Source organism: Emydura macquarii, unplaced genomic scaffold, assembly GCF_026122565.2.
Source record: "Emydura macquarii macquarii isolate MOO-44397 ecotype Brisbane River unplaced genomic scaffold, CSIRO-AGI_Emac_v2 contig_295, whole genome shotgun sequence".
NCBI classification, from domain to species: domain Eukaryota; kingdom Metazoa; phylum Chordata; order Testudines; family Chelidae; genus Emydura; species Emydura macquarii.
Window position 1 is genome coordinate 6,715,596 of NW_027130432.1, and position 26,385 is coordinate 6,741,980.

General features: G+C 39.7%; 1 long non-coding RNA gene across 2 annotated transcripts; it reads right to left on the minus strand.

Moving 5' to 3' along the window:
- Positions 1 to 990: 990 nt before the first annotated feature.
- LOC137154014 (uncharacterized) lies at positions 991 to 22,743 on the minus strand. Of its 2 annotated transcripts, none has more exons than XR_010920023.1 (4): positions 22,637 to 22,743; positions 6,906 to 6,989; positions 5,482 to 5,643; positions 991 to 1,282 (listed from the first exon to the last, which is right to left on the minus strand). It is a non-coding gene; the product is annotated as an uncharacterized lncRNA (long non-coding RNA). The 2 variants fall into 2 exon arrangements; XR_010920024.1 differs by lacking the exon at positions 991 to 1,282 and adding an exon at positions 3,019 to 3,141.
- Positions 22,744 to 26,385: the final 3,642 nt, after the last annotated feature.

Sequence of the window (26,385 nt, forward strand, 5' to 3'; positions counted from 1 at the left end):
TATTGCATCCTGGCTGTCTTCAAGACAAAGAGAAGGGAGAAGGTAATGATCTACAATAAATTTAATAGAGACAATTGTGACATGGATACTTAGAGAGCAATAGTATCTTAATTCACAATGGAGGTGACAGAACCGTTCAGCTTTGTTTGATTGACTGAACATTACTCACATTCTGCTTCTGAAAAAATGGTTATTTGTGTCATGAAATGGCCCCTTAGCAAAGAGCATTCTATAATTTTTAAAGTGTGCATAAAAATGCTTTATAATTCATAAGCAGAAGAAGCAATGAAGTTTAGTAAGGGGTTGCAGGTAAGGGAGGAATATAACTTACCAGTTGGTTTGATTGTGTGAAAAATAAGACCAAATACTAGCTATAGCAAAATGGAACGAATGTGTTCTAAGATCGGTCTTATTATAAGAACTGGAAAACTTCAAAAGTAGTCTTCATCATTTACTTGTTTGGACTGAAACTTTTTGTGGTCACCCTCTTCCAACGGACTCCCAAGTACAGGGCTAGCATTCTGATTTATGGAGCCCTACACTGTTGGCAATGAGCCAGACGTGATCTTCTGGTAGGGCTTCTGGCTGACAGAGATGTGCCGGCCAAGAAACCCGAACTTCCTGGACTGTTGGGCAGCTTAGTGATTCTTGGCCATGTGACCAGAAGCAGGAAGTTTGGGAAGTGACCGGCTGAGAAAGCTCCAGTTGTGCAGGTTAAGTGGAGCTTGACTGGGCCTGCTTTAAAAGTGGGTGGGCCCTGGCCCACCAAGGCCCACCCATGCCTTCTGCTGAAGGGGAAAGATGGGGCCAATCCAGGAATCGTAAATCTGTGCAAGGCACTAAGCAGTCATTTGCATTTCTTGTGCTTTGTATTGGACCTGCTAATCCCAAACATCATTGCCCTTCCTCTTAGAGTTCTTCCCTAAAAGCTATTGGTATACCATGACCTTGACTCTCTTTGGATCAGGAACCACAAAAGGAGTGAGAGGACGGTTCTGGATCATGTCTGTTCAGTCCTTCTTAACTCTACTGAGGACTACCAACAAGGGTGACAATTAGTGATAATTGTGGTGGTGATGATTTTGAGAGTGATAAATGTCCATCAGGAAGTGGAGTGAAACCAGATCATTTTACACTGAAACATCACTTTGCACAGCAACCATCAGATGATAATTTATAGTCCGTTGGGCCTTCAGTCACCCAATCACTTATTTCAGAGATTCACACCTTCCAAGGCCAGAGGGGTGATTATAATCATCTAGCCTGAATGCCTTTCCTCAACCTGAAAAAGAGGAATTGCTCTGTGCAATTCAAAAGCTTGTACTTTCTACCAATGGAAGTTGGTCCAATAAAAGAGGTTACCTATCAGTTATCCAGCTTTTAATTCATTTAATGTATGCCATGTTCATTTTCTAGTATTCTAGTTTTTGAATCAAAATATCATGAGGTAGAAAGTCAAAAGCTTTACAGAAGTCTGAGTATATTATATCAACACTTACCGTTATCAACCAAACTTGTAATCTCATCAAAAAGAGATAACAAGTTAGTCTGACAATCTATTTTCCATAAACCTGTATTGATTGGAATTAATTACATTACCGTCCTTTAATTCTTTATTATCAAAGCCCCATATCAGATGCTCTATTATCTTGTCCAGGATCGATATCATTCATTCACACTTTCATATAGTGACTGATATTTACGTGAAATTTAGTACCGTTCCACCATTGTATAGGAAAAAAATGGGGAAAATTGTTTCTGAATGAAAATCCAGTCTAACCTACTCAACTAAGTTTTCCCCAGTAATTTAATATTTTTAACCTACGAAAGATCTGACTGACTCAGTGTATAATAAAACAAACGTACAACTTCAGCAGTATAATACCCTTTGAATGGAGCCATTTTAAAATATTTTATAACCCATGTGGTAGACTGAATCCAACCATTAGCCATGTTCATGGAGGAAACGCTTTCCTCATCCAGATATCAGTATGTAGCTGGTACAGCAAACCAGAGAAATGATGTATTACAAATCTGGGCCTGCTGGTTAATAAAATTGAGACATGACTGAAAGGGGAAAGAAAGAAGTTGTAAAAAGAAGTTTTATTTTCTTGGTATAAAGGTTTTTGCCTGCTGGGGACTGAGTCTGCCACTCAACAGTACTAATTCCCCTATTAAAGCAGAACAAGCCATCTTTATTATGCAGTAGTAAATCTTAAATTCCAATGTACTTTTTTTTGGGTTAAGGACACATTTATAAGTGTCTTACTAATGTTATAATTTTACACCCTGTTTTAATTTGTCAATGTTAGGCTGTGGGAACTTTTGTTACTGCACATCAATAAAACTTGTACTGCCCATGTTAAGAGCATCTAAAATATTTGCTAGCAAATCTAACCATAATTCACTAACTATTATGCCTTTTTATTTGCATTGTAGTAATGTCTACAGGCCCCAGTCAGGATCAGCGCTCCATTGTGCTATGCATTATATCCAGAGTAGAAGACAGTCCTTGCCCCACAAAACTTACCACCTAAATTAAGATAAGTTGGTACAAGTGGAGGTAACAAATAGTTGGAATGAGTGTAGGAATGAGAATGAGGGAAACAGTAATAAGTAATAAACATTTATATAGGTCAGGTATGTGTACAGCTAATGGCTTGGGGTCTATATGAAAAATAAATTATATGAACAAATGAGACATGTCAATGTGGGATGTGCCACGATGAGGTGCATTGCAAAGCTTGCAGCACAGGGAGGGAGGTGCTAAGGTGGTTTAAACCATCTCTGTGTTGCAAAGGCTACTGCAGCCCCTGGAATAGCTCAGACAACAGCTTGTCCACAGCTACCTACGGGCAGCAACACCACCCAGCCTCTCAGCAGCATTACATGGTGTGGGCCCGCTCCCTCTTACCTCCAGCATGCTCTTCCCTGCACTGTTCCTGACATGCGTCCCCACGATAGGACTTGTGGAGGGAGCCCAACAGGGCAGCATAAACTGCCTTCCACAAAGCTTGTGCCAGGGGAATTCTCCCCTGCCTGGATGCAGGGCTCCAACAGCTCTTTTATGCTCCCTCATTGCTGGGCCATAGCAGAGGAGCAGATTCCTTCCAGCAGCAAAGAAGATCATTTTGGGAGGGTCTTCCATGAAAAAGGAAAAACAGGTGAAATTGCAAAGGAACTGGTGAACAAATGGGCTGAAAAGTAGTACATAAATATGGCAGGGCTAAGATGAAGGATCAGAAGGTTGTGCCTGATGGAACGGAGAAGGGGTATCCCATAGGAAGTATTCAAAGGGAGTGGGGGTTTACATGATCTGAATATCAGACCAAGAAGTTTATTTTAGCAGCAGCTTTTTGAGTGGACCTGAGGGGAGCAAAGTGGGTGTTGGAAAGGACAGGGAGGAGGACATTGCAATGGTCAGAGTGGGAGATGCTGAAGACTTGGATGAGATTTTTCACAGGGTGGAGAGAGACAAAAATGCCTCTAAGATATTGTGGAGCAGGACATAGCAAGACTCTGTGCCTTGATGGATGGGTATCAAGAGAGTGTGGAGTCAAATATACTTTCTAGGTGATGGACCTGGGGTGACAGGAAGGATGGTACTCTAATTGTATAAGAAAGTCGTCAAAGAAAAAAAGGCTTGGGAATGGAGACAGTTCAGTTTTGGTTCAATTCTAGGTGACATTCAGGATTGAAAGGAGGGAGAAAGAGCTGTGAGTCACTCGTGTGGAGCGAATAGCTGAAGCTGTATGTCAGGGGTGGCCAACCAGTCAAAGACGAAGAGTCAAAAAATAGATGTCGATATCGCAAAGAGCAACACGTCTCTGGTCAGTTTCATTTCTCTTACCCTCCACTGAAAATTCACGCTCATGCATCAATTTCGGCAGCAGCTGGTCAATTTCACTGACAGTCTCAAAGAGACGTATGCAAAGAGCCGCTTGTGGCTCGCGAGCTGCATTTGTATAAGCAAAGAGCCGCATGCGGCTTGCGAGCCGCGGGTTGGCCACCCCTGCTGTATGTAATAAGGTCACTTAAAGAAAGGGTGGAGGGGAAGATGATGAGTGAGCCAAACACAGAGACCTGTGGGGAATCCATGGAAAATGGGAGAAGAGTGGAGGAAGAACCTCCAAAAGATTATCTGACAGGAGAGCTTAAGATAAGAACAAAGATGAGTGAAAACCAAAGGAGGGCAAGAATTCAAGAAAAGTATGATTAAAAGTATCAAATATAACCAAGATAGAGATTTTAGGGTCACAAATGACCATTATATTAATCTAGTCTGATCTTCTGGAGAACAATAGTTGGTACTTACTCCTCACATTTTCCAGAGCCTATATTTGACAATCTTGAAGATATATTGGCTTAGCTGATCTTCTCCGAGACCAAGTCAGTTCCAGGCCTAGGTCTATATTTAGTTAACTATTAAGTTCCTCTTGGAGAAGATAGTATATATTTCTCATCCAACACTGATGAATGTTGATAATCATTCAGGCCCAGATATGAAGCTGGGATCAGTGGGGCTATGCCAATTTACACCAGCTGATCTAGGTGAAATTCACCCATGTGCAGAGGGCCAATACAAGGCCTGTGCCTTTCTTAAGTCCCATCTAATACTTCACTAAATTGCATCTCAACTACCTCCATTGAATTTCACCCCTATCATTTTAAAATTGTTTTGTGGCCCTTCTGAATGAAGGATATAGTATAGGCCTGAAGAAAAGCTCTGTGGAAATTCAAAAGCTTGTCTCTCTCTCTCTCTCTCTCTCACCAAAAGAAGTTGGTCCAATAAAAGATATTACCTCATCCTCCTTGTCTTTCATTAAAATGCCTTGTATTTGTATATGTCTTATTCTGAAGACAAATTAATCAATGCTCCTTAAAAATAAATTTTAGTAAAGTACAAGTAGCCCCAAAATTACAAACAAATGAGCTTACTGAAAGAAAAGGATATTTGGGAACCAATATATTTAAATTTCAAACTATCAAAGGGTAATTATTAGAGTTGGGCAAATAATGCAAATGTATTAGAGTTGGGCAAATAACCCACTTTTAAGCTCACTTTTGTTAATGAAGTTGCCTTTGCCATGCTCATGTTCCTTTTGTTTTTGCTTTATATGAATATTGAGCAATTGTGTTTTACTGGCAAGAATCTTAGTGGGAAGCAAATTCAAAAACAAGGTGCATTTCTGGAGTATGGTCTTATGACCAATCATAACTGAAGTCCACACTGATTTTCAAATATCAGTAATAAATCTAAAGACTAAAAAAAGTGTGAAACAGTACTTGATAAACATGTTTGAATAATGAAGACATTTGAGGAAAGTTATCTACTTGCAGATATTCTCTGAGCAGTCTATTATGCATTCTAAGAGACTAAATACAGCAAATAAGTGACTCATTTCTCATTTAGTTTTGTAAGTAGAAAGAAGAAGAAGAAGAAGTACACTTTAAAATCCTGGAAAATATTTTGACCATTACCTGTTTAAACATGCGTTGACCAAAGCAGAAATCGTTTGTAGAGCTGTATGACATGAAGACATTCACACTAGTTTCTTCGTGAGGGCTCAATTCATATGGTTGAATTAGGCTGACTACATAGCACAATCCTGCTAAGAATTTTCACTCATTATGCTTCTTTACCTAAAAGGATGCATTTGAGTGAAAGGCATAATTAGGTCTATGTCTGTCATTGGGTCGTGCTACTAGCATTAATAAATAAATAACTACCTCTCTCTTATATATCATTTTTTATTAGTAGATCACAAAGTGCTTTATCCCATTTTACAGATGGGGGAAATGAAGCCTATTAAATATAAGTGGGTTGCAATACTTTGACAGGAGACCGGTTTAGTAATTCACTGAAATATGTTACTGTATGAGGTCCTGTTTAGCTATGCTATTGTTTCAGTACTGTAGGTAGCAGACTTGAACTGGTGACTAGAAGATACATCAAAGTGCACCTATATAAGATCAGTCATTTATAGCTCTAAGCTAGAAGTGGGTGGAAGAAGGATGCTGAAATTTGCTGTTTTTATTTGGCAAGTGTTTGTTTGAGGGCTGTGGGCATACAAAAAGCAAACAAACCTCAGGCTGTGAACATTTGCAAACCCAAACTGCTGGTGGGGTTTGCTGAAACCATGCAAAACTCAAATCGTTAAAGTTCACTCAACATAAATAATTTCTATAACTTCAGCTTCACTATTCAGCTTTTCTGGTAGCAGTAACAAACAGTAACGTAGTGGGATAGGGGTGAAGTTAAGTAGAAAGATGAGGAATGTTCCTCTTACGAGAGGGTTGAGAGGTATGAGGTGACCTGTCACCCGATTTATCAGCATCTCCCAATTTAGTTGAATGCCTCATGCTTTCTCATCATACATTATGTAACATTAGATGTTTAGCTCATGCTTGACTGCTCTATGGAGGCCAATTAAACTGGCTGTAGTGTAATTTTACATTGTGCTGAACTCACCCCACCCTGTCAATCTGGCGATATGGAAGGCAGAGAACTTAAGGGTCAGATGTGATGTGTTGTTGGAGTTTTGTTGTTGAAGTGCTAAACAGCTGCATAAAACCTACTCAGCTGATGAGAAGACACAGTGGGCTAATTTTTCCAACTGCAACATGCGAATTCTGCCCCAAAGTCATGTTAATTGCTGCTCAGAGTTTAGTGTAAAACTTGCTCATAGAGGTTCCCATTGGTTTTCCCAGGAAAGCCTTTGGAAACACTGTGATGAGGAAAGTGGCCTATCACAGAGCTGGAGACAGAGCAATATCGGTATCAATAGTTCTGCCACTAGCCTGTTCCTATAGCTTAACAGAGAAACTGAAAGGAAGGTAAAATGCAAATTTATCTAAAATTGTTCCCATAGCTTAAACTGGAAGAAGGTAGAATGTAAACTTACTTGTACAGGAAATGTTGAGTCTCCAGAGGAATGCTCTAATTGTATTGCATTGAAGACCTTAGCTGCTGAGTTATGATTACGCATCTGGAAAAATGGACAGAAAAAGAACCAAGCACTTGAACAGCTTTTCAGTGAGAGTTGGACTCTGATTGGTGAGCTGAAAGCCTGCTGGCAATGGGAAGGGTTATAAAACCCAGGTACCATATGTTCAGGCTAAAGGCATCAAGGGAGGGCTTCTGGAAAGGAAAAGTTAAATCCTGAAGTCTGCAGAATAGGAGCCTGACTAAAACAGGAATCCCTACCTGAAGGAAGACTAGTTCATAAAAGCACTTAAAAGGGGTACTTAACTTTAAGCATGTAAATTGCTTGACATCCATGAAACTATCTACTCACATGCCTAAGTGCTACTGAGGGATGCCTCAGGTTGAGTAACATGGGAGTTTTGGGGATGCTTCCTTGTATTTTTTCTTGGTACACCAATAAGCTGCCTTCGTTCATGAATAGAACGTCTGATCTCCAAGACTCCTTTTAACACCTGCCAATAACCACAAGCCTGTCTTAGGCTCCTGGCTTATATATTGCAGATTATATACAGAAGTTTTCCCTTTGAATGTTTGTGTTCTGTGTTTAAGAATAGCGACATGATTCCATTTCATATTAATCTGTTAATTTGATGGTAATGGGCAACTTGCAAATAGCAAAAAAACTTAATATGGAAAATGCAATAAAATCTTGAATAAGCTTTATGTAACTTTTGCCCCTAGTAATCTAAATCAAGTATCTCCCCCACACACCTGTGCCTTTAGCGGTGTTATTTTGCCATTTCAGAACTGGTAAGGTTAGCAGCCTATTCTCATCTACCCTCAAGTCTTTGTACTATTAAAAGAATGATTAGAATTCAAATCAAAATGCACATTATATTTTTACCTTTGTTATTTATTGGTGTAGTTTTTATAATGTTAACTCTTAAATGCTAAGTCTTAAATTATCAGCTAATCCATAAACTCAATTACATTCAGCCATTCATTCTGCATCCTCTTCCTTGCCTTTAATTTACGTAATGCTAATGTCATTCCCCTACCTTCCACACATGTCAGTGGATTCTAGCCTTAGGAAAGATGGGGCCTGATCCTGAATGCAGTTGAATATTCACAATTCCTGCTGAAAAGAGTGGGAGCTGTGGGTTCTCATTTGCACTCAGGATGATCAGGCCCCACATTTGTTGCAACTCTGCTATGTATTTTTTATTAGCAATTATACTCTGGAGGTGTAACAAGGTGGATAGACTCAACACTCTGACAAACAGAGGGTTAAAAATCTTGTCGTACACAGAAAGGCTGTGATTGCAGAGGGGTTCAGTTGTCATGTCATGTCTAGCAGCAAAGCCTAACTGAGCAGTGGGAGTTTCAGAGGGAAAATACTGCTGGGTTGAAGAGACAGGAAGTAGCTGATCTCCCTGGGAATAGAAGTGTTATCAGGGAAGGAACTCAAGAAGCTTGTGGAGGACTGAAGGGTGGTTTTTCTATCATGTGCCTCTTTGGGACTGGAGGAAGTCATTTGCTGTCATTTTTGCTCAGCAGGGAAGCTTTTCGTATTACCTTTGGGCTCCAGGAGCCCATTTTCTATATTACATTTAGACTGATTACTAGAAGACTTTCCCTCTCATGTTTGGGACTTTGGCTGTGCAGCTTTTTTTTTTGCGATCAGCTGCTGAGCAAACACTGACTCCCTGGCATCTGAACTATAACTGTGTGTGTATACGTGTGTGTGTGTGTGTGTGTGTGTGTGCGCGTGTGTGTGTAAGTTCCTTGTCGCAGCTGCCACCAGTCTGGCCAGCAATCATAGTCAGGCCCATTTAACATAATGTTAGTTCTTTGTGTTAACTAAAGTTTGTGATGAAATTTTATCCCAATACTTTTAAAGCAGAGACAGCTGTGAATAGCTGTTAAATAGACACAAACAAGAGCTCAATCCAAACTATGCGTGCTCAACATAATGTCTTAGATACAAGTTGTGCTACAAGACCACAAAAATTGAAGAAACCAAAACATTAATTATTTGAAATGGAAAGCCCCTTTTTAAATTTAGGCATCCTTTCTATACATCTTGTGTAAATGCCACATTGATTTTTAGATCTTTGAAACTCCTTTATCTCAGCACACTTATTTTATATGGGTTACATAATAAACTAAAACCATGTGTCAAAATGTAATGCTTCAATAAGTAAATGCAAATTACCAATAATGACCTTTTTAATTTGAAACATGACTTAACCAAAATTTAACTTTTCAAACAAATAAATGGACAGAGGTTTATTTAAAAAAAAAAATTTCACAAATTGTTTTCAGTGTTTGCCATACATAATACACATTTCAAAGAAGTTCCCATTCAATGTGACTAGGACAAAATAAAAAAAATCCAAACCCTGGACGTGTCATTAAAAACACATGGATTTTAAATTCTTCTTATTCAGAAAATTGCATTAACAGATTTTGACCTCAAGACTAAGCCAAGGTACATATGTTAAAGGCCCCGCAACTCTGAACTGATCCACAGCATTGGGCCTGCATACTGACTTGAATAAATGCAGGGCACTGATGTAATAGCATCCTGCATATGTCTCATATTAATGTTATTTTTCTAATAGTAATAGCATTAAGAGCCTACCTACTTTACCATTGAGTTACCCTGTTTAGGATAATTCACCCAGAGAAACTTTCTGTGAGCATATGAATCTATTTGCTATATATGTAGCATTTTATAATATATAATTGAAAATACTGAAATCAAAGCGAGCTAATATTTTGATTCTAACACTAGCTTTTGAGTATATTTTCATCAAAAAAGATCTGTTGCATTTCTTGAATAATTTATTAGCAGGACTTCTGTTGTATTTCCATATGGAATTAATGAAGACAAATAATATTTTTTGTGGGGAGAGTTTGGATAAGTGAAAATTCACACATGGAAAACAAATGAGCATGGGGAAACATTCCTCTTTGCTAATGGCTACTTGGTCCGCAGCCATAATTCATACAGATCCTTAAAAATCAAGTAAATTATGCCTGTAGTGATAGCTCTCTTTTGCTAGAGTCCCACAACACGCACCAAATGGTAGCATAGAATGGAACTGCCAAATTTCATATTTCCTTTCCTGATTCCTTTCAATTAGACACATTCATTTTGAACAGATGGTCCTATACATACTTACTAGTACAGAAGGTAGAATTCAGATGTAGACACCTATCAGGTGCAACGCCTTTTCCAAAGTCATGATATCCGTGACTTACTCATTCTGTTTGTTTAGTTGTTTACACACACAAGAGGCCCAATTCTGCATTCAGGGCTCCCAGTGAAACCAGTGGGAGCTGAGGATGTGCTTCTGGGGACAGAATTTTGCCCATCTTTTTTCATCAATGCAGATTCAAAAAGAAGTATGGCAGATGTGGAAGCAATCTTATATAGATCTTATTTAAAGAGACCACAAAAGGAAAATGAAGAGAGGCAAGGTTTTCCTCTTTCACAGAAAATATGTAAGATTTTCTTTCTGTACATTTTAAAAGGGATGCTAGACCTCCTTTAAGTAGATTATTGGACTCACAGGTTAAAAAACCTGCCACTCATTGTGCTACAGATTAGATAAAATAACTGGTGAATTATGTGGTAGAAAATTAGGATGGATTACATGAGTATCTGTTCAGACTACGATAAATATTTATAAACAATCTTCCTTGCAGAACATGTCTCTGTCATTCATTTCAGAGCAATGAAAAACCTGGAACAATGGAACTAATGACTACATTGTTCCAAAGTTAAATAGTATATCTAATAAGGAAAATAGTGAAATGAGCCAAATTCTTTATGAACATAACAGTGAAGCAATTAAAATAAATGTGATTTTCCAGATCAAAACTTCTGCCTGTTAATTGCTATATGGCACCTATCCTAGTCATACCAGTTTCCCTTGCAGCTGTTTTTATTTCATGATGCATTTTGAAGTCCCCAGAGACTAAGTCCTGGGATCTGACATAAAGACAGTTAGTCTGAAAACCAGGATAGTTATCGAGTGTTTATAATTTGTATAGATTAACTCTCAAGAAAGGCCTTTGAGAACAATCACTGTTTCTTGCCATTTGCATGCAATGTGTTTCCAATTAAGATAATTTATTGGTGCATACTTCTTATACTAAAGTATGGGGGTTTGTTGCCATATGTAGGAAAGCACACAAAGACAACATCTTGGGAACAGTGTGGTGTCCTGTGCTTCTCTGGTAGTTATGGTTAAGAACTGTCAATAAGGCATTTGCTTAGCTAATAGATAAAATGTTGTTATGGATTGTGTATGCTGTAAATAATATTAAAAATCACTTTTAAGGATCTGAGTCACCTGTTCAGTTTTCTCTGTTACAACAATGAGCAATCTTGTCTCATTTTCTACCAGACAGGTTCTCCCTCTCATAATCCCAGAACATGATTTAGCCTAAGCTATGATAAACATAGGTTATGTTCCAGTGAAATGCAATGGTTCAGTCAACAAGAGCACAGAGGTGATGTACAAAGGCAAATTCGTCCGTGTGACCTTCCCATTTATGCATACCTTTGCCTTCTGATAGGCTGAGAAGGTTTGATTTGCATAATCACTTTGACTTCACAATTACCCCACACCCCAATTGGCTGAGGGGAAGGTTTGTCATTACTTTAAGTTTACCAAGAAATAACTCTTGGCCTCTTATTTGTATGACAGTTGTCACCAAAGCCCCGGATCACGATTTGGGTGCCTTGAAGAATTTATAATATAAGGCCTTGATCTTGCAAACACTGATGTAGGTGCTTGCTTTGGCTGAGTTTGTGCCCTGTAGGAGCGTGTGGGAAAAGGAGTTCAGCCTAATTCCCTACCTCCACCTCCACCAGCATCAGTATTGCTCCTGCAGAAGCTAGAGAACATCTTTGTTCTGCTGATAGTTCTTGCCTCACCCGCACTGGGCATTATCTTGCACCATGGCCTTAAAGGGTAGGGACTGGAGTGGATGGTCCAGGCCTGGGCCCCAGCTGAAGAGCCTAGCTTAGGTGAGTTTATTTAGCCCCGAATATAGTTATCACTTCATAAAAAGGAAGCACCCTCAAGTGGTGAATGCACTCTAGAAGTTTGGTACGTGTCAGCCACAGCTTTCATATTAGGTCACTAGAAACTGTATTTTACTGATGTGGATTATTAAAGGAGATAAAAAAAATCTCAGTTGCTGGAGTAACTAATGTAGTTTATCCAACATTGAACAGATATTGGCATCTTGAGGTAAGTATCAGGAGTCAGTGATCTCAGACTCTGATATTGAACAAGCTGAAGCCATGAGCAATATGATATTGATTAGACAATAGAAGTAATTATATTTACCAACATAGTTTTATTGGGTGGGGTGGAAGGTGATGAGGCTTTATTCTGGAGTTTAGGGAAGACAATTAAAAATGTTGTAAGCAAAGCCCTAGTAGCCTTTGTGCTTTTCTTTTTAACAGCTATGGATTTCCTGCCTACTATTTTAAAATTGCATGCGCTCCCTCTTAGCCTTCAGAAGGATTTTTTTTTAAAATACGGTATTCTGGAAGTTTACTACATATCTCAGGGGAGCTTTAATTTTTTCAGAGCCCTTTCTCTGACAATGTCCACCTCTTCTACTTTTCTTTTTACCGATGATTTTTTAATGCTATTGCAAAAATGTTAAACGTTATCTTTGAATGTAGAGGGTTTTATCTAGTGAACACCTTTTCTAATGCTAAATGAAATCATGTCGAATTTGAATATGCTTCATATTTAGCTGCTGCTTCAATTCCCTGGATCATGGAATCTCTTTCTTTTCCTGGCTGTTTCCCCCGGATCCCACTGGCTATCGAATGTCCAAAATTCATTTTTATTTCACATCCCGTGACAATGGGAGATGAATAAAACTTGAACTGCAGACCTTCAACAGAATAATAGTTGCTCGTCAACAGAGTAACTTGAACTACCTGATTCTCCGCTAAATGTGTATCTAAATGAGTGTTATTTTAATTTTGTGCCTTGACCATTGGTAAGATTTTACCTTGTAATAAATCTATGGGGGATGCGGGGCGGGGGGGAGGAGGGGAACACAAAACAAAAAAAACAGACATGGCTCTAGGTACTGTCATTTGTTTCTAGAAATGATCTGGAAGATCACCAGGCTCCTCAGAGATAGCAACAGCAGCCCTAGACTAAAGTGATGTAGAGCAAATGCTCACTGTAAAGTTTTGAGTCAGATTATCTACAGCCTTTAAGTCATCTTTGTGCTCTCCTGGTTGTTGTGGCCTCTAAAGGCCTTTTCTGAACTATATTATAGTTCCAGTAATTCCTCTCATTACAGTTACAATGTTTGGGTTCAGTCAATTATCTCCCAGCAAGAATTAGGCCAATCTTTTGTATTTAGAGAGATGAAAGACCAGGGATGTGTTGGCCAGAATGAGCACTGGTATAAGTGGGAAGGACTTTAAAGGCAGGTATGCAGTCATGCACCAAGGCTGAAGTTCACTTTGGGTGAAATTTACCCCTGCTCAAAAAGGCAGTTTTGCTGACTCTTGGGATTGTATCACGAGTCTCATAATTTGGGTTTTTTTCTTAGAACCCCGGCTTCTGGAGTCATGTGATGTGAAAAAATCTCAGATTTCATTTACAAATAAAACTAACTCCCTTATGGTTGTGGAGAAAAGCTTGACAGTATGACCCTCTGGAAGCTCAAAGACATAAGGAAAATATAAAAACGCCAAATTTATTATTCTTTAAAAATATTGTGATTTGAAGGCAATTATGATTATTTTTAGGGCCGGATTCATAATTTTTTAATGATTGGGGCTGGCAATGTTGAAAAGGCCAGCACAAGCTCTTAAGTCCCCTTTAACTCTCAAAATAAGGTACAAGTGGGACTTAAATGGTGTATAGGCATTGGGCAACCTCCACTGCATGCACAGGGATGAAGTCCACCTCCCCTGCTTATAGCTTCCCTTCCCCCACTTAAAAAAAAAAAAAAAAAAAAAAAAAAAGAGGGAGAGGGGGCAAGCATCCTCTTCAAGAGAGTTACACCTACAGACGTTGATATCCAAAACCGGCTCCTTTTTTAAAAAAAAAAGAAAAGGTCACTCACCTCCTGAGATTGCCAACTCCCATGATATTGTCACGAATGCCGTGAATTTTGCAGCATTAAAATGGGCTTGTCCCTATCTCACCAGAAGCTCCTGGCAGCACAGGGTCATTTCTGCCCTTGCAGTGACTAGACACAGGGCTCTGGGATGCAGTTTTTCAGCTGCCATCACAAGTAGAAGCTGCTGCTCTGCTTGCTGTGGCCTGCAGGGTGAATTGCTTCTTGGTGCTGCCCCTGCCAAACAAGGAACAGTAGCCCAGGGGCTGGCAGACTCTCCCGCTATCCATCACCAGGTGGGGGGTGAGAGAAGCAAAAGTGAAACTGCTGTGGTAAAAAAGGGATCCCAGGAGTGTGCGCGCACCATGTCCCATCATTCCCTGCCAGTCTGCCCATTCTCAAATCTGCATAGGGGCAGTATGCACAGGGAAAGAGCTGGGGGAGGAGGAGAAACCAGACAGGAGCAGTACCTAGGGCTAGAGGGGAGAGAGCTGGGCAGGATCCAGAAGCAGTGTTCTAGAAGGGGGAGGAATTAGGCAAGAAGCAGAGGGAGAAATTGTGCAGAACTAAGTGATAGAAATAGCTGAACAGGGAACCAGGGCAGTGCCCAATGCAAGTAGGAAGAGCAAGGGATGGTGCCCATTGGAAAGAGAGGGGTGCAGGAAACAGAGGAGAAAGCTGACACCAATGCCTGGGGAAGGGATGGTGTTGAGGAAATGTCTGCCACCCCCCAGCAACCAGATTTTTGAACCTGTGAAGTGCTCAACAAATGGGATTGAGCAAATTTGCTTACGTAGCTGGGGGCGGGGGGGGTCAGTCACTGCTTCTGGCAGTGATATAAAATAGAAGCCATTAAGCAGTGAACTTGGGTTAAAGAAAGTACAATTCCCGCAGAGATGAAGAGAAAATGTAGGAGCTCTCAAAGTTAATATATTGATCAACACTCGGAAGCTAATAAATCCCGATACTGACCTAAAAGTTAGTATCGGTGTATTATGCAGTCTACCCACTATTCAGAAAAATGTTGAGAGACATACAACCGTGCTGCAAGACCCATTGAAGTAACTCAGGTTCAATTCTACAAAAACTTAGCCACTGTCAGTAGGGGTCACATTGAAGTTGATGCTGGATGGGGGTCTTCTGCAATCAGGGCTGTATGCGCGGACCTCTTTTGCTCATGTGAAGCCCCATTGCCACTGTAGCCAATAGGGTTTCATGCACGTGAAGAGAGGAATGGCTGTATAATTTGAATGCAGAAGGGCCTAAAAGCTGTGAAATAAAAAAATGCTTGAAATTGCTTCTTTTCAACTCCAAAGAACTTGTGGAAGGGTTTTTTTGTTTGTTTTTTGGAGAGGACTTATTTCCCCACTGTCTGAATGCCAGCAAAGATCTCAGTGCAGTTTTTGGTTAAAAAAATAGAAGAAAACTACCAAAACATCACACTACACAGTGCACACACAATTCTTCCCCTGGGGAGCTGGCAAGAGAGAGAAAAAAACCACACGTGAGAGATGTTTGTCACATTACTTAATGTATTATTGGAAGTTGCTCACATACTATGGAGATGAGGGCGATATACAAATATATATACTCTATTCTATTGTAATATAGAGGTGGACAGATCAGCTCAAAGCCCCAAACTGGTTGGACTCCATGGTATTCTTTATAGTACCTGAGTGACTGTCCCTACCACATGTGCACATCAAGGTCAACATAAGCTACACTGACTTATTATTTCAGGCCTGTGTGAGAGGGAGAGAGAAGATAAGGTAACAGATAAAGCAGAGGGTGTTAGTTGGTATCTGCTACAGACCACCAAATCACAGTAGGAAACAGGATGACCAGCTTCTTTCTGGTCTAGACCCATATCTATAATGTGTAAGAGAAAAAAAGCTGTATGTTCAAGGGCACGTCAGTTTGAATGACATACTCTGGAGGTCTCATGGTGCCTAACCAAGTGTTGCAACCAACACAGGGGAATTCTATACGAGACAGATGAAGAGGAAATGATCACAGAACTAAAAATTCATGGTAACTTAGGTACAAGTGCTCATTACTCTGTTTGCACATTATAAATGTGATCAAGTCAAGTCCAGACCAGTAATAGATATACTTGGTGCTTTAACAGGACCAATTTCACAAAGGTGACAACAATTATGATCCAAATCAGCTGGGAAGAAGAATTAAACCAGAAAAATGTGAATGATAGTTAGGAATTGTTTAAGAACACTTTACTAGATGACCAAAAAGCCTCACTCCTTCAACTGAGTCAGAAGGTTGTATTGGTTCAAAAACTGCCCTGATTTAGAGGGGAAATGAAGGCATCTTAGAGAGGAGGGGCGGGGGGGGGGGGGGAAGAGGAACAAAAGGAAGAAGCAGGAATTTGATAGTAATGAATATAAATCAGAAGCTAGAAATTGTACAACATTGATAAAGGAAGCAAAGTGACAAGGAGAAACTATGACAAGCAGAGCTAAGGACAATAGGAGGGAGTTTTTAAAGTCTATTAGGAGCAAAAAAAATCCTGAAGATAGTATTTGTCCATTACTAGATGGAAATGGTAGAATTATCATCACTGATGCAGAAAAGGCAGAGGTGTTAAATAAATATTTCTATTCTGTATCTGGAGAAGAGACAGATGACACTCTCCCCATTCCACTAGTATCTCAGGAGGCTGTTAAACAGCAGCTACTAAAGTTAGACATTTTTAAACAGCAGGTCTAGATAACTTGCATCCAAGAGTTTTAAGACAGATGACTCAGGAGCTTGCTAGACCGTTAATGCTGGTTTTCAATAAGTCTTGGAACACCACGGAAGTTCCAGAAGAATGGAAAAAAGCTATTCCAGTGCCAATATTTAAAAAGGGTAAACAGGATGACCCAGGTAATTATAGCCCTATCAGTCTGACACCGATCCCAGGCAAGATTATGGGACAGCTGTTCCATAAAATATAATTGGAAATAGGGAATGGTCACTGAATAGGTGTTTCCAGTGACAAAGCCGATACTGGGCTAAGCAAAGGAAGCAATTGCTTAAGAGCCTGAGCAGCTCAACGGGCCTCCCTATTTGCTTTCTTGTGGGGGGTGGGGCAGTAGGGGCAAAAATATTCCTGCCTAGGGTCCCCGGTTGGCTAGCACCACCTCTGCCTAGTGGGGTTCTGAAGGGATCTGTTGTTGGCCCTATGCTATTTGACATTTTTATGAATGAAAATGGGAGAATACACAAAATCACTGATAAAGTTTGCAGATGACACAAAAATTGGGACAGTAGTAAACAATGAAAAAGACAGCTCGCTAATAAAAAGCGATTTAGATTGCTTGGTAAAATGCAAGCAAACCATATGCATTTTAAACATGGCTAAATGTTAATGTATGTATCTAGGAACGAAGAATGTAGCCCATCCTTACAGGATGTAGAGCTATATCCTGAGAGGCAGTGACTCTGAAAAAAGATTTGGGTGTCCCGGTGGATAATCAGCTGAACATGAGCTCCCTGTGCAACACTGTGGCCAAGAGGGCTACTGTGATCCTTAGAGCATAAATAGGGGAATCTCAGGGAGGAGTAGAAAGATTATTTTACTTCTGTATTTGGCACTGATACTGGAGTACTGCAGCCAGTTCTGGTGTCCACAATCCAAGAAGAATGCTGAAAAACTGGAGAAGGTTCAGCGAAGAGCCATGACTGATTAAAGGATGCCTGCCTCATAATGATAGACTCAAGGAGCTGTTTAATTTACCCAAGAGAAGGTTGAAAGGGGACTTGACTGCTGTCTGTAAGTACCTACATGAGGAATAAATATTAATAATGGGCTTTTCAATCTAACAGAGAAAGATATAACAATCTAATGGGTGGAAGTTGAAGCTAGACAAATTCAGATATGAAATAAAGTGTACATTTTTTAAACAGTGAAGGTAGTTAACCATTGGAAAAATTTATCAAGGGTTGTGGTGGATTCTCCATCACTGACCATTTTTAAAGCAAGACTGGATGTTTTTCTAAAAAAAAAAAAAAAGATATACTCTAGGATTTATTTGGGGGAAGTTCTCTGGCTTGTGTTATACAGGATGTCAGTCTAGAGGATCCTTCTGGCCTTGGAATATAGGAATCTATGAAAGTCTCTGCATGCTAGTAGACCAGATGCCAAGGTTCCCATGCTTCAATTGAACACTGAGAAATACATAGCTAGAATCAGTGTGTGTGTAAATATTGTTAAATTAGGTCTTAGAATTATAAGAATGTGTTTAGTGTTCAGAATTTATTGAATGCCAGTGAATTGCATTAATCTTAGTTAGAACATCTGTATTCCATATTGTAAGGTAATATTCAAGCATTTGCAAACCTTTGTTACTGTGTAAATCACCAGACAGGAGATAGATGTTAACTCGTGTGAAATGCTGGACTCCAGCAGAAAGTGTTGTATATCCTGCCCGACAAGCAAGGCCTGTTGACACCAGACAAATTAGAGTGGAACATTAAAGAGGACGAAAAACTTTGTTGTTTACCCTTCCCCTGCATGAAGATGAAGAAGAATTTCTCCCATCAGCTGAGTTTGCATCTCAGAGCAGAAGGGAATAAAAATTCCTAACAAGGAGGATCAGTATCTCATTGTTGCAGGGACTCTGGGGGCATGGGTTCTAGGCATAAGCAAGGGATCACCAGCTGCTTAGCCTGGGTTAGTCCTACAGGTCATATAGAGCTTGCTTATTATAAAAATTTCTATTAAGTTTCTTTTGAAACTTAGATAACAAATCATTTCCATTTAAATATGTTTACTGGGTTTAACCTTGTGAATAACTCTTATTTCCTTTCCCTATTAAGAAATCTGTCTATAGTTTATTATAGGATAGGATACAAGTGTTGTCTTTGGTGTATTTGACCTGTGTTAAGGGAGTGGCCTTTTGGGACTGTAAGTAATCTGAATATTGCTGTGATTGGTGGTGTAAGGGACCATCTATCACAAAGGTAGGCTTACCTAGGTAACATGGTAGATCGGCGTACCCAAGGGGACTGCCTGTGACTCCATGTTTAGACTGTTATAGTGCCTGGGGAGTTTAAACTCAATAATTGGTTGGTGAAATATAAGTAAAGAACTCCCAGGCAGTTTGGGGTTTGTGCCCTGGTTCTTTAACAGTCTACCTTGAGGTTGGTATTCATGATCTTCAGTCACTGTAAGACAACTTGACAGGCTCCAAAATACATCAGAGGGGAGTTAGTCTGCCATCATACTCCCAAATGTCCTTGGTTTTTGCATTAGTAGCTTTATGTGTAGTTTTAAATGCTGGACTGGCTCACTGCATGTTTTTATCTGTAGTTTTGTGGTTTACTGCTTTACACGTAATTTTGCTGCTTAAGGCAGGTTATCTACGGGTTTTTATATGTTTTGCTACTGAGATGCTGCTATCTTTCTTGTCTGCATGAAAAGGGGTGGATGCTGAATTCTTGATTTAATGACCAAAATAGTTACCAGTCAAATTGCTGAAACCTAGATAGAAGTTCACATGAAGAAAAATTTCTACAAAAAGTTCTAGTTTCCGAAAACATTAGTAACAGATATTTAATGACCATTTTTGGATGCTTTTTTTTTTTTTTTTTTTTAAAATCACTAATGTATATGTAGGAAGGCACTACTTAGTACACGAAGTCAAGAACAGTGAATCTATCTTTCTAAGTTCACAAAAGCCTGAAAGGAAAAATAAATCTATTTTTCCAGGGTTATGAATCTAACAGCATCACAAGTTATCACTAGGAAAACATTTCAAAAGCCTGAACTTGCACTTGTGGAAAAAGGAACACAGATAGAGGAAACAGATAAATACACGTTGTGTTAGTAGGCTTTGTTTTCTGAAATGATATATTGTTCCGGAGAAGAGGGTTAGCAAACAAATTATTGTCTTTTTCCAATACAGCCAGGTCTTTGGTATTACAGACCAGATGGTGAGGTGAGGCAGATTAAAAGTTAACTCACAATAGGTCTGTATCACAGGAAAGGTGCCCTAAGCTTATCTATTGTTAAATTATATAATTTATCATCTTTGAGGGTTAAGGAGCAATTTCTGTGCCTTTCCTACTTTTGGAACGAAGATTTATAACACAGATAATCCCAATTTTAGATATTTGCTGCAGGTTATATTTGAAAGAATTTCCCAAAAGACTGATAACCTCTTTTTTTCCTTAAACACAGTCAAACCAGTGAACTAATATGATGCTTGCTTCAAATAACTATATTTACTGTCTCTGCACACGATAAGTTTTCATTTAGTCTATGATCAGCTGACAATATGCAAGTTTGCAGATACCAGTAATTGAATACAGATAACCTTGACTATTGACCTGTGCAGAGCCATGACTGTCTAGTTTTCATTGTTTCTGTTTTTGCTATTTGACACAAAACTGATGTGGACTGAATTTATATGTTAGCCATTCAATACAGTGGAAATTGCTTATCAGTTATCATTGCAAGAAGTTTCTATTTATTTCATTTAGTGAGATGGCAAAAATGAATCCGATTGGGGCAATTCATTAATTAGCATTAAATCTTAAGATTCCTACGTGAATGTCACTTGGGAACAGGTTAATTTCCTACAGCTGAGCCTTTGGGGTACGTTGGTAGGGTATGGGGGGGGGGGAGGCTAAATTGGGACTGTAGGGATTCATTAGTATTGATCATCAACACTTCCCCTGCCGGGAGTGCCTCATGTCAGAATTCACCAGTACTGCTGCCAGTTCTCGATCCCTTTCTCAGGTCAAGAACAAGCATAGAGAAGTTGGGTCAGCCAATTGGTTGTGGGAAAAACAAGAGGAGAGGGCTTGTGGCGGTGCTACGTGCTCTGGGACAGAGTTCTGGCTTTGTCTGGTTTTGGAGCTAAGGGGCTTTTACCTGGTGATCGTTGTGTAGGAAGGGTGAGGTGGGGCTCATGGAAGGGACTCAATTTGTGAGGAAGGGAAGCAAGAGAAGTGAGAAAGGCAGAGCTTTTGGGACAGGCTGAGGGTATCGTGGATGAGCTCCATAAGGATTAGTATACCATCATCATAGATATTGTGTGACTATCATAAAAGAAGTGTGCTTTGATTTTTTCTAGTATGTTCATTTCTTTGTAGTTAGAATGATTAATTTGATCTAACGAGTACAACACAATATTGTCTTGGAATTTAATGTTTAAAGGTGAGATTTACAAGTGAGTTTATGGGTGTTAGCTACCCAAATCTCTTTGAACTGCAGTGGCACTGGGTGAGTAACTCTCCTAGGCTGCTTTGAACACCTTGGCCTAAAATAATAGTATGAATAGAATGCATTCAAAAATCACAAGAGACTATTTCTGTTAAGTATATTAATTATAAATGTCTTTATTTTCTATTTATTTTGAGCTTTTCACTTTCACCCTCACTGAGGTATCCTGTAAGTATTGGTTATCTATGAGGGGGGTTGTTTTTTTAAAAACATATTTAGGAAGTTTTAACAGGTTTGCAGATCCGTGCTCTGTAAATCTCAGATACAAAACGTAAATCATTACACAGGTGAGCTTTTGTTTAAACAAACATTATACACCAATATAACTATGAGATTATTTATAAACAATACAAGAGCAAGCAGGTGCTCAATACAACCAAAAGGCAGAGACTTAGAAGAAATATTTCAATGCAAGGTATAACTGATCTGGGGAACTCATTGCTGGAAGATATTACAGTGGCAAATAGTTTATTAATTGGCCCCCCAAAAGGATTATGATCAAAGCCTGATCCACAATGAAGTCAATAGCAATGATTTCAGAGGGGCTAGGATTTCACTCAAGCACTATATAAGAAAGAATGGGGGTATGCCAACTAAAATCAAAATTATAAGGATTATTAATCCCCATGCTTCAGAGTATACTGATCACCAATCAGATGAAATATTCCTCATTTTATAATAGGAAATTACCACAGGTGCACTCTGAGATTTTATCTCATCTCAAAGACAATACCTCCAGCAATGGACCATGTTCAAGGATCCACAACTAGCTCTCTGGGGCCACCATCTAGCTGCAACAAATACTTATGCGGCTCCCAATACTTAGTATCTGAGCACCCCACAATTTTAATTCAATTATCCTGACAACACCTCTGTGCAGTTGGGCTGTGAAATTATCCCCCTTCTGCAGATGGGGAACTGAGGCATAGAGAGACAGAGGCACTTGTCCTGGCCACCCAGGCAGGGAGTCTGAGGCAGAACAGGGGCCTGAACTTGGGTCTCCTGAGTCTCAGGCCAGTGACTCAAAGGCCACTGGGCCTTCCTTTCTCTTTCAGCTTGGACATATTGGAGAATCAAGGCTATTGAGTTCAAGTGTGGCTTGCAAATCACCCACCTCATGCAATGCCTGAGAGAACTTATGGTCAAGATGAACCATTCCCAAGAGAGGTTAAAATTTCAGCTTAATAGTCAGAAGTCAGCATTGACACTCTTGGACTCCTGGTAGCCCTGCAGACAGCCCTTGCCTCAGTGTCCCCCTTCAAGGGGCTTTTTCCAATAACTCACACACCCTTTTCTCCATTCACAGCTTTCTTAGCCTCTGGTTTAGGAAATTAAAAAAAACATTCAAAATATCTGTTTACCTGCTTATCAGATCATTGTCTGCCAGGCCTTTGTGCGTGTAGTCTCATAGCCCAAGTCCCACCTGTTTGTGCTGAAGCCTACTTGCTCCTACTAGCCTCTGTACCCTCTCTACAGGTCTCTAAGCAGCTTCCTTTATAGAATGATCAGCTGCTGCCCTTTAGAGGGAAATCAGCTGATCCTTGCTCAGGTGCCCTTTATTAGGGAATCAGGTGATTCTTGCTCAGGGGTGCGTCCTTAGTAACCAGGATTGGCTGTCCCCAGGCCTCTAGCCTGTAAAGGGGCAAGCCACCCTATTCCAGTGTCAGAGCACCAGTTCTGCTAGCAGCCCATCTGTCTGCAGGAGCTAACCGATCTGTGTTCAGAGGGTAATTATATCTACTGCTAAGCCTTCCGATGACAGGCGTTCAGGGATTTAAAAAAAAAAAAAAAAAAAGGAAGGGGGGGCAAAATACCACAACCAACATGTAGTAAGCATGAGATCTGGCATTGCTCTGCCCCCAGCCCCTGAAACCCTTCTATGCGAACAGCTCACGGTCAGAACTCCATGAGTTTGAGGGGATATGTCAGCTCAGGGAGGAAACCACTCAGTGAATTCTCCCATGGGAATGCCCCCCTCTTGGCAGTAGCTTTCCCATCCGATGTTATTGCTGTTCAGAGCAGCGCTAACTGTTCTTCTGTGCAAGTCCTACCTGCGGCAGAGAATGGAGCAGTGGGCATCTACTCACGGGAGAGCTAGTTGAGGAGAAGGACGGAATGGCTGCATTTCCACAGGGATGGAGCCAGGTTTTGCTATGGATTTTGGGGGCAGTCCTATGGTTAAAGTCATCTGAATTACTGCCAACCTTTTCTGGTTTGAAAGGGATGGAGTTTTCGCTGCGGGAGGAATAATGGGGCCCCATAGTGTCCTTCTGAGAATGGTGTTTGTTACAAGTAGGTCTACGACCTGCTTGTACAATCATGTAAGCAGATTTGTCATATGAAAAAATATTCTAACTACCAAACAATCACTGACCAGGCAGGCATATATGTATATGGAGTCAAGCAGATCCTGAGCAGAGAGGTTATTAAACCATTCACTTATACTCGCATACTAGGTTGAAGCAAGATGGCATAGTCCAGAATTACATGCCTCTTTCTATATTCCATTGAAGCTGAATGTTTTAATGTTATTATATAGTGGCTATTCAGGTTTTGCTCATACAGTATAAACACTAGGAATGGCGGAGGCCCTATAACAACAAATGTGAAAAGAAAATGGTTAATAGGAACCCTGAAACCACCTTATGTGATACAAAGAAATATGTGGAAACATTGATACAACTGTTCAGCATTTTTTTTAAAGTTGTGCTTTTAACTCTCTTAATGGGGGATGGGTGGAAGAAGCAAAATTACAGTAGGAAGAAGTCTTCCACATCAGAGTCTGACTGTGCTTTGAAGAATCATTGCTGTTTCAGTCAAGTTAAGATGAATCGGATGGTAGGAAATGGCTATTACGTATCTTTCTGTAAAATGTTTTCTTTGCAAATACATTAAAAAGCTGGGAAAGCCATTTAAAAAAAATAAAAGCTTGACTCCACCTATTTGGCCAGCGTGACTGCACTAGGCTGTGCAGTCTGAATTGTGCAGCTGAGGTCCACCGTGAACATGTAAAACCAGGAAACTGTGGGAATGTAATGTCTAATTCAGGTTCTGCGTGCATGTTTCTAGTTTATTTAACGATGAGTGATGTATAAAAGCACCAAAAAGTTTAATGAATAAGTCTCTTGCTGTCAGTTGGTATTTTTTCCACCCCCCTAAAGAGTGATGAATGTTAGAAAAATACGGTCCATTCACAGGAATTTCTTTTTGGGCACAACATTTTATATATATATATATATATATATATATATATATATATATATATAAAAACCCGCTCTTGTAGCACAGGGATATTTATTTATCTTAAGTAAATCAAATCAAATTGCCAAACAATCATTATATAACCATTAATAAGTTAATCATTATAGCTGAAATGGTGTCACAACACCTTACTTCCAGTAGCTATGCCAACATCCTTTGTCAAGTCATGAGTTTGAAATGTTGTTCATTACTTTCCCACAATGAGTAAAATGTTTTCATTTCAGTCCCTAGTGCATTCCTTGGATCAAACAGAAATGTTGCTGCTTCCATGAACCTTCCCTGAACTCCAATAATCAACCCTTTGGCTGATTTCACTGTGACCTGGCTACTGCTGCACCAAACACAACCACTTGTCCTGCAGGGTTTTATAGTTCTAGGACTAGGAAACTGTAGCAAAGGGACTTTTTTGATCTTAATAAAGGGCATTGTAGTAAAATAGATATAAAGCTGAATTTATAGAACCATTTTCTAATCTAAGCATACAGAAATCCAGTTTAAATCCCTACCATATGTTTGATTTAGCACGAGATGTCTGCTTTACAAACAGAATATACTTTAAATAATCCTAAAGTATCTGAAGACACTGAATGTTGAATTACTATGTTATGTTTAGAAATATAATTAAACAGGAGCCAGACCCTTGGTAATACAATATCATCTTATCTACTTAACTCTGGTTGATTAAGGCATGGCAGCTGTACAGCGAGAAAATAGATATTAATAACAAACCCATAAACAAGATATTTGGTTGAGTGGAGTATTGTGCCTGATTTAAAGCCCAAAGCCAGAAAAGTTCATACCTTTGTGACACTGCAGTAAAACACTGCAACGTTACAACTTTTCAACCATATCTAAAAGGCCAATTTAGGTTTATTCCCATTCACAGCTTATGGCCATGGTTCAGCAGGTGTAAACTAGTAATAGCTCCAGTCCAGGGCTGGAAGCCTGCCAGTAACAGATGTGTTCAGTCAAATGACTAATTGAAAACCTTAAACAAAATCAGCAGCTTGGCTATTTTGCCTGCATAATAAAGCACTGCTGATAAAGGCAGTGGAAAAACACCCCTCTCATCATCAATGCCATTAACAATCATGAGTAAAGATGAAAACAACGCATGGTTTATTCTGCAAATGAAGGCATATAACTAGATGACGTCCCAGGAGTCCATTACCAATTTTAATAATACATCAAGGAGCCTGAGCAAACAGTTTGTATGTGAAAGCCAAACACAGCAAACTACTTACAGTTACCGCATAGAGAGACAACTCCCAGTGCTATGAATTTAACAAATTTATAAAGGTACATAACATGATAGCTATTAGCTAAATTAAAAGAAAGCCATTATAGACTGCAGACTTGCACCACTTGCCAGCTAAACACCACAAAGTACAAACTTTTGATTCAAATGAATTTCCTTTTACAAGAGAACTGCCTGAGTTGGAGTCAAATTATGTGCATGAATAATAAAATACCATCTAATTAAAAACTGTAGTTAAATATGCAAAAACTAATGATAATGAGATTGTGCAATACCTCCGAGTATAGCACTTTATAAATTACTCAGAAGTGCGAGTTGGCTTGACCTGAACAGTAGATAATGGAAGCTGCGTTGAAAATTCTTAGCTACGGCTTCCCACAGTGCCCTGCTTTTGACTGTAAAAGTAAACAGCTAATCCATGCTGCTGGAAGGTGAACAGGCACTAACTTTTATTATGGCACCAACTCTTGGCTTAACATGGTCTCACTTCGAAGCAGACTCGGACTGAGGGCTTGAGCACCGAGCAAAAGTCTTGAAAAATGAGCATGCCTGTTGTGGTGTTTCCTCCTTCTGTATCTTTGCAGCACCTGC